General features: G+C 51.1%; 1 long non-coding RNA gene across 1 annotated transcript; it reads left to right on the top strand.

The window, feature by feature from the left end:
- Positions 1-338: 338 nt before the first annotated feature.
- Positions 339-6,977, top strand: LOC140850500 (uncharacterized). Its single transcript, XR_012133415.1, has 4 exons — positions 339-594; positions 757-899; positions 3,565-3,744; positions 6,788-6,977. It is a non-coding gene; the product is annotated as an uncharacterized lncRNA (long non-coding RNA).
- Positions 6,978-8,199: the final 1,222 nt, after the last annotated feature.

The following is an 8,199-nucleotide window of genomic DNA, read 5'->3' on the forward strand; positions in this document are numbered from 1 at the left end:
GCATGGATGTCTGAGAGAGGCTGGTTTCTGCTGTTTCTGCTGCCAGTGGGTCAGAGATGCCTTGATGTGCCTGCAACAGGGAGCAGCAGGTGGCCCAGGGTCTGACCTCTACTCTGTGGCACAGGGCATCTGTCATGCTGGCATAGATTGCACAGGAGACAGAACTCGTGGCCCCTGAGGCATGGCCTCTGATCCCTAGTGGGAAGGGAAGACAGTGTGGCTCTGAGGCCACGAGTTGAGGAAGTAGCTTTCTGGTTCTCTTGTCCCTGATTCCCCTGCTTCCTGGCGCAGCTTCCTTGAAGGTCTAGCTTCGCCATATTCTTCTGAGGGTCATTTCTAATAGCTCAGCCTTGAACCTGGTCCTCCAACCTCCAGGCTATTTTGTGAGCCTAGAATTCCACATATTAAACCACTCTCTGCTTCCATTAGCTACAATGGCTTCTGTTATTTGTGAGTGAATCCGGACAAGGAAAAGGATCATGGCTCAACCATGTGTGACCCAAAATAAGACGTGACACTGAGCAGTCAATCTAGCATGAGAAAAGAGAATCCGCTTGATCTGTGTGCCTGGAAAGCTCTCCTTCTTGATCATGGGTAAGTTATAGACAAGGATCCTCATTTACAAACAGAAATTCTTCCATGCTTCATTTTACAAATTCCAGGCTGTGTACAGGACAGTCGTCAACTTTTATTAATTAGATGAATTAAAATTAGAAAAATAAAATGAACATTTTATGGCCTGTTTTGCATCAACAGCTCAGGAATCTCCTGCCAGAATGTGGCAGGAAATGCTCTGCAGGGCAAGTCACCTGACAACACAAACTCATACCCAGCATTTGTGCCTGACAACGCAGACATCCCAGCACCGTGATGGAGGCTTTGGATCCAGTTGATTTCAGGTATTAATATGGAACAAACCGATTGCAGTTGGCTGCTGTGGCTTTGTTTTTTTTTTTTTGTTTTTTTTTTTCCCTATAAAGATAGATTTTATTGAATCCTATGGCTTGTTTTTTTTTAGTAATTAAAGATCATTGATCAATTTATTAACTTTTTTTTTTTTTGGTGCTGTGGCATACTAATCATTTTAAGTATCTGATTCAACCCATATTGTAAGCCTCCTTGATTCCTTTCAGAAGACAGTGGCGGTGGCCACAAAGAATAAGGTGACAGTGACCCGAAGTGTGGGAGGGGGGAGGATCCCAGGATGCAGGTTCCCAGAGGTGTCACCCCCCTGTTTGCAGGAAGCTCCTAATGACATGGAATCCTGTCTTCTTCTGTATGGATCAATCACATGACTGCACTGAAAATTATATTTGTATAATATAATACTATAAATTCGATTGACATTCATTTTTAGAATTAACCTATAAGTGATGAGGTTGTTAACTCAGGAGTTAATTTTAGATACAGAACAAAACATTAATATTAGAAGTCCCAGTAAGTTAAAAGTAATGGTGGAGCTGGCCAAACTGGGATTTGGAGACCTTGGAGAGGGGGTGTGTCAGGGTCTGGGAGAGGTTTGACCTTCATCTTATATAACAGAAAATTAAGAAGCACTGCATATAGTAGCTGGAACAAGAGAGAGGTTTCCATATATATTTAGAGCTAAGCACATTAAAATAACTAAACAAAACTATTGTAGGACTAAGAAAATTCTGAAAAGCAGATAGCAGAGGTAAGAGATAGTGTGAGCAGAGAGTTTGTCTAGAAGGCAGGAGTCCAAGTACAAAGCAGAGGAATTCACAGATCCCTGGGGGCCAGGACTTGGTGACAGGGAGGGATGGGAACATGGGATTTTTTTACTGTCATTCTTGATTGTTTAACTCTTCTAACCGCATGTGAATACATATTTTTCCTGTCTGTCTCTCTCTCCCTTTCTAACTCTTTCTCTCATATATCCAAACATTCTGGGATATTAAAAAGTAAAGCAGCTGTTCTCTTCAAAACTTGGCCTCTTGAAATGTGAAGGTATATGAACGGGGCGGTAGGTGAACACAGCAACGCACCAGGTGATAAAGCAAATGACCCTCTGGGGGCCCGTGGTCCCAGCGGAGGCCGCAGAATGTCTCTCACTGACACTGCGTGCCAGGAAGTCTGGGGCAGGAGGAGTTCCTACTTCTGTGTGCAGGTCTCACCCAGCGTGGGGTTACTCACAGCTCCCCGTGAGTGTGAGCATCTGTCCCCCACCCCTTATCATCTGCGCTGGAACCTTCTTCCTTGAGGCCAGCTCATTGGTCAGAGGAGGTGTGGAATCATCAGTTGCCTGTTTGGGAAGCTTTGGGGAAAGGTCTCTCTGGTCCTCTCTGGTTGTTGGCTCTGCTCCCTTTAATGACAGCAGGTCTCATTCGCACAGCCCCTGAATTTCTAGCTCTTTCACCAGAGCAGCTGTCCCTGGGCGGGAGGACAGGGAAGAGGCCACCTTCCAAGAGCCTGGGACATCTCAGGGACTTGATGCTGGGGTTGGGAGCAACAAGGTCCCCTTGTCTCCTTGAGAGACACCACAGCAGCACCCAGTATGGGTGCCCAGCCTGCCAACCAGCCCGAGACACAGGCACAAGGTGGTGGGGCCACAGAGTGAGAGCTGCGGGTGGCCGGGAAGGAGCCCGGTGTCCCTGGCATCTGTGAGCACCGACCTCCCCTCCTCCTGGCCCCCATGGCTGCCTTGTGAGTGATGCATTTATAACTGCATGTAAGTGTGGTTCTGGGGCTACGTGCGAAACCTGGACCAGGCCCAAAGCGGGAGGCCAGTCCTGCCCACTTGGGTCTCCACTCTGACAGCTTGGATGAGTTCCTCACGGCATCAGTTGAGGATTTCAGAAGTTAAATTCAAAGTTGCTGGTGGTTTTGAGTCACTTGTTTTCTTCTTTTTCAATAGCGACTCCTGAGTGAAAATTAGGCTGCCGTGTGGGTGGTTGTTAAGGGTGCCTCATTTCCACATCGGAGAGCCGCCCACATGGCAGATTTTAGTAGCACTTGAAGTGGGACCTGATTTTGCCTCTCAGCTGCTATATTAAAATAAAAAGCCCTTAAGCTGATTATAAAGAGACAAGTTTAAGTGGATGGATACCATTTCCGTGAGGGAAGAAATGTCTTCGTTGATTCTCTGAGACCTAAGTTTCCCTTCAGGGGTGCATGTGACCTCCCCCTTCCAGCATTCTCTAGCAGAGAACAGCCCGGGTCAGGGAGGGAACGGCACAGAAACAGCCCTGGGAAGAGCCAGGAGACGGGAGTTCCAGCCGAGGCTCTGCCGCTGACTTGCTGCCATGTGGGTTAAGAGAGCCACTTCAGGTCCTGGACTCAGTCCACATGGGGACATTCACGCCTGCTTGCCCACCTGACCACGTTACCCTGAGGACTAGGTGAGCTAACAGGTGGCAAAAGTCTTTGCACACTCACTGAGCTGCCCTCGGTTTATCACTGGTCCTCACTCTCCAGGAGGTTTGGGGGCTGGCAGCACCTCATCCCCTCTCACATTTGGACTAGGCTCCTTTGGAAGAATTCCATGCTTTCACCTCCTTTCACTCAACCTCTTAACTAATTCATTTTTCTTTGTCCACCTTCCAGGTAACTGCCTGAGAGATCTCTCTAGCATGCATGGTTAAGGGTGTCGTTCCCTGGCTTAAAACAGAAGATTTCATGATGAACTTGGAGCTCTTCAGATTGGCGGTCAAGGCTGTCCTCGCTGCTCCTGCCTCCGCACGTTCCTCCCGCCCCTGAGGACTGAAGCCTTCTCAACCTCCTCCGGTACCAGAAGTCTCCTTCTCCAGAGAGACTTGAGTTCCCTCTAGGTCCCCCTGTAGATTTGGTCTCAACATGGCAAAGGTTTATTTCACTGACTTGCTTATGCAATCCTGGTGTTTCCCCAGCCTACGGCAATCCTATCACATAGGATGAACCCCTGAAACTTGGCGTGGAGCAATAATAATGCCGAGTCTTTTTATCTCTAGGAACTGAGGTCTAATCAGGGGCAGGAGAGGGTCCTCTTCTGCTGCTCTAACAGACTGTGACCCCATAGCACAGCCCACAGAGGCTGGAGTGGTGGACAAACACCCCGGTTTGCTCTCCCCTGAGGTTTGCAAGAGGTGACAGTCTGACGGGACATGCCCCTCCCCGAGGTCACCGGCCCTCCTCCCCCATCAGCCTGTACCAGACCAGGTCCTCTGGCTTACAAGGTGGGGGCGTGCTCTCCTTTCCAAGGGGGTGAGGTAAAGCTCAGAGGGCATTGCAGGGTCTGGGCATGAACACTGAGGTGCTGGCCCCACAGCTCCCTTGTCTGCCTCTGGGCATTGCTCACTGCACTTCTGACTAGTCTCACTCACCTCCAGCTCTTCTGCCTACCTGGAAGCCCAGGTGTGACAGGTGAGGGGCGGTGGGCTCTCAGTCCATGGGTAGGGAGTAATGTGAGTCCTCCAGTTCTGGTTAGATTTCCTCACCAATGAAAGTGGTAGCTGAGCTGCTTAAACCACTGCAAAGGCTAGCCCTCCTCACCCGGGGCAGGCATGAGTGTTTCCTGGGAGGCATCACGGTCCGACATCACCTTGTGGAATGGCTGTGTCTCCTTAGGACTCCAGGTCACACCTTTCTGGAACAGTAGACCCTGACGTTACCACGCCACCAAGCGTCGGCTCTTTCTGCCCTACTTAACCTGACTGTTCTCCCAGAGTAATGTTAGCTGTGGATGGCGTTTCTTCTTGCTACCTGGTGACACGGTCCCCTCTCTGATGCACCTGTTCTGATTAAATTCTATTGGCTTCCTTTTCTCTTTCTAATGTTGTGGGGGCAGTTTGCTGCTTTATGCTATCCTGTATCTTTCCCCTACTAGGCTTAGGGGCAGGGGTGTCACTTATCCGTCACTATACTCCCAGGGCCCAACACATGATCCTGAGTACGTACTTAGTAGATGTTTGTGAAAGGAATGAATGAATGCATGTGGGAGGTTAAGCATCACTGAGGAAAAAGAAAACAGAGGTGGCTGTGTGATGATGGGATTCTTGCCCAGCCCGGAGGGCCCCAGTAAGGGAGGAGAGGAGAATAGAGCAGTATGGCTGGAGGGGAGGGAGGGTGAGCAGGGGGACAGCCCTGCGCAGCTCGGCAGACACCAGCAGCCTCTTCTGGCCAGCTTCTCCCCCATCTGCTTGTGTCCTGAGCTGGGTGGCGGGCACCTGTTGATTGAGCAGACAGCAGGATTGGCCCAGGCAGAGCTGGAGGCCAGGCCTTGAGGCCCGGAGCTTTCCCACACAGCAGCAAGCCAGCACAGTCTACGGGAGGCACAGAGGCTTTCCTGGCCAAACCAATGGAAGGGGCTCTGTGAGAATCACTTGTAAGCACGAAGGCTCCCACAAGCAGGGGAGGCTGCGTTCTGCCACGGGGGGCAGGTCTGCTGAGCTGAAGGGGCTGAGCTGATCAGGGCTGCGAGCAGGAGACAGGGAGTAGGGAGAATGGCGGGTGTGACAGGGAGAGGCCCCAGCCTGCATCCCTGCCGCTGGGCAAGGATGCTTGCTCCTCCTGTGGGCTGGGCCTAAGCTGCCCTGCTGGTGCCCTGCCTGCGACGGCTGCCTGCTGGGTAAGGGGCTCCACAGCAAGAGGAGGCAGGTGGGTCATTTTGGGGATGGAGGAGGAACTGGAGATCGAGCTGCAGCCACAGAAAATGTGTAGTGTGGTGGGGGGAGGGGTCCCCTGTAAGAGCCTCATGGAAACGCAGGTGTGTCCTGGTGAGGGCACCAGGGACACAGGGGATTGCTGGACATTCAGGGTGGTCCAGAGAACCCCAGAGAAGCCAGTGCCCACATGGGGAAACTCCCCTGTCCCTACCCCCTTCCATCCCAGGGAAAACCATGGAGACCAGGTGGAGGGGTCCGGGGGCAGGGGAGGAAGCCTGTGGGACCTGCCTCCCACCTCTTCCCTGTGCCAGAGACCCTAGGGCCACACCAGGGCAGGGTCAGGAGCAAACGAGAGACCAAGGTCACTGAGGATGGGATTCAGGTCTTTTAGGGGACCTCTCTAATCACAGAGAATGACTGATAGGTTATGAGATACAATTACACATAACTAGGGGAGCTGTTGCCTAGTGAGAAAAGGAGAATTTGACCCAACACAGTTTGTGAGTAACTGGAAAAAAGTAAAACCACTCCACATTGATTCTCTCCTGAACCCTTCATCGCGTGCGGCTCATCAGTGTGCGGGGACGCTGCATGCCCGCTATGGCGGGTGCTGCCCCATGCTGTCCCCGGCCCCCAGGGGCCTCATGAGTGGGAGATTATCCATCCTATTCTTACAGGGGTGAGCACCGAGGTCCAGAGAGGTCCAGGCCTTGGCCAGAGCTGTGCAGTGGGCAAGAAGCCAAGCAGGGAATTAAATGCAGAGCGGGCAGGCTCCAGAGCCCACCACCCAGCGACTGACGCTTACTGAGCATCTCTTACGTGGCTTTTACCTTTTCTGGGTTCATTCTGTTCCGACAGGGAGGCCTGACTTGCGTTATTTCCCAGGAAAGACACTGAATGTCAGTCAGGGAGGCAAGCACCGTAAGAGCATAGGGCTGGCAAGCACGAGGCTCGTGTCCACACCCCAGTCAGCCTAGCAGCAGATTCAGCTCTCTTCCCAGTGTTCCCAGCTGCCCCCTCCTGAGTTTTGCAGGATTTGTTAGCAGTGCCCAGCTAGGGAGTCTCGGCTGAATCCCAACAGAACATGATTGCTTTGACCTTTGGGCTCAGCTAAAAAAGCAGTCCTCTGACAGAACTTTTCTCTGCTTTTGGAAATTGCTCTCAACTCCATCCCTTGCTGAGCGTAGACAGAGAACCTGGGAGCTTTCAGACAAGCCGCAGCCCTCCAGCACTCATGAGCGTGAGCAGGCTGTTTCTGCGGGACCTTCTGCCTGCCTGCCTTCTGAAGATGGACTCCGGGCAGCATGGTTAAAAAGAAGACACGTTCAGTCCTGAGAAGGCCATTTTAAAGTCTGTTAAAAATAAATGCGGAGGCTCTTTGCTTTGTAAGCACCCTTATTGAAATCCAGTCTCTGTCGCTTTGGGGCATGGCTCCTCAGAGACAGAGCCTGGTCCAGGATCGGGGTGGGGGGTGGGTGCCCCCGGCCATGGTGGGGAGCAGTCATGGACAGTGCTTGCATGGGCTTTAATTACAAGTCTCCCAGCATAAATGTTTGCTTTTAAAAAACGGGAGGCATGCCAGCAAAGACGTAATATTTGCTTCAAAGAACTAAATTCCCAGAATTGGTCTGGGGATGCACCTAGTGGAGGTCAGGAGATGGGAGTCCTTCCAGGACCTTGGAGGTTCAGCCTCCAGGTCCCGACTTCATCTTCTCCCTGCTTTTAATTAAGAACAAAGCATCTGTGAAGCAGCAGAAATTGTCCTATCGATGAAGCCAGAAAGCCAGGTCTGTGTCCCAGCTCCGTCCTTCACTGCTGTGTGGCCTTGCACAAGTCTACCAGCTTTTGGGAAGCTTGTTCCCTCCCCTGGAAAGAATAAGGCCGCCCTGGCTGAGCTGTGGCAAGGCACGAAGGCTCAGTCGGCAGACACGCGGCGCTTGGAGCCCATCAGACGCTTGTTCATTCATACAAACTGATTTCCTTTGAATCTTCTTCTGAAGCTCATCTTCCTTGTCCTATTTTGAGTCTTTGTTATCTGTCGGGTATGTTTTTGGGTGTTGATTATTTTTTCTCTTTCTCTCAGATGGAAAAATCCCCTCATCTCCTTCCCCCTCTACCTTCTGTCTTGGTGCAAATTCCCCTTTCGTCTGCTGCTTCTGTCGTCGGTTGATTTCCCACTCATCTTCCTGAGCAATAAACACCATTATTCCTCTCGGCAGCCGCTGTCATTTACATGGTTCCCATGATTTCTCTGCAGCGAGCATTTATCACAAGCCTTGATCTCACAGGCGCATCTGAGATGTTTTCTTATTTTGGTCCAACCACATTTTGCTTCCTCCTACTTCCTTTCACCCAAAATATATCAAAATGTTCCAAAGAGGGAACTGAAATTGACTGTAAAGGAAAAGGTGGGCTGGAGGTTGTTTTCTTGCCACAGGTCTCAGTGATTTCTATTTCTATTTTCTATTTCTTGAGATTTGGCTTAGAGTGGGTGGTGGTGAGGAGGGAAATGGGTGTAAAACTGAGATGATTTAACTTGTCAGTGCCCAGCGTGCAAGGCTGTGGGGAAAAATCCTCTTCTCACAACACCCGGGAGACA

Source organism: Manis javanica, chromosome 1, assembly GCF_040802235.1.
Source record: "Manis javanica isolate MJ-LG chromosome 1, MJ_LKY, whole genome shotgun sequence".
Taxonomy (NCBI): Eukaryota; Metazoa; Chordata; class Mammalia; order Pholidota; family Manidae; genus Manis; species Manis javanica.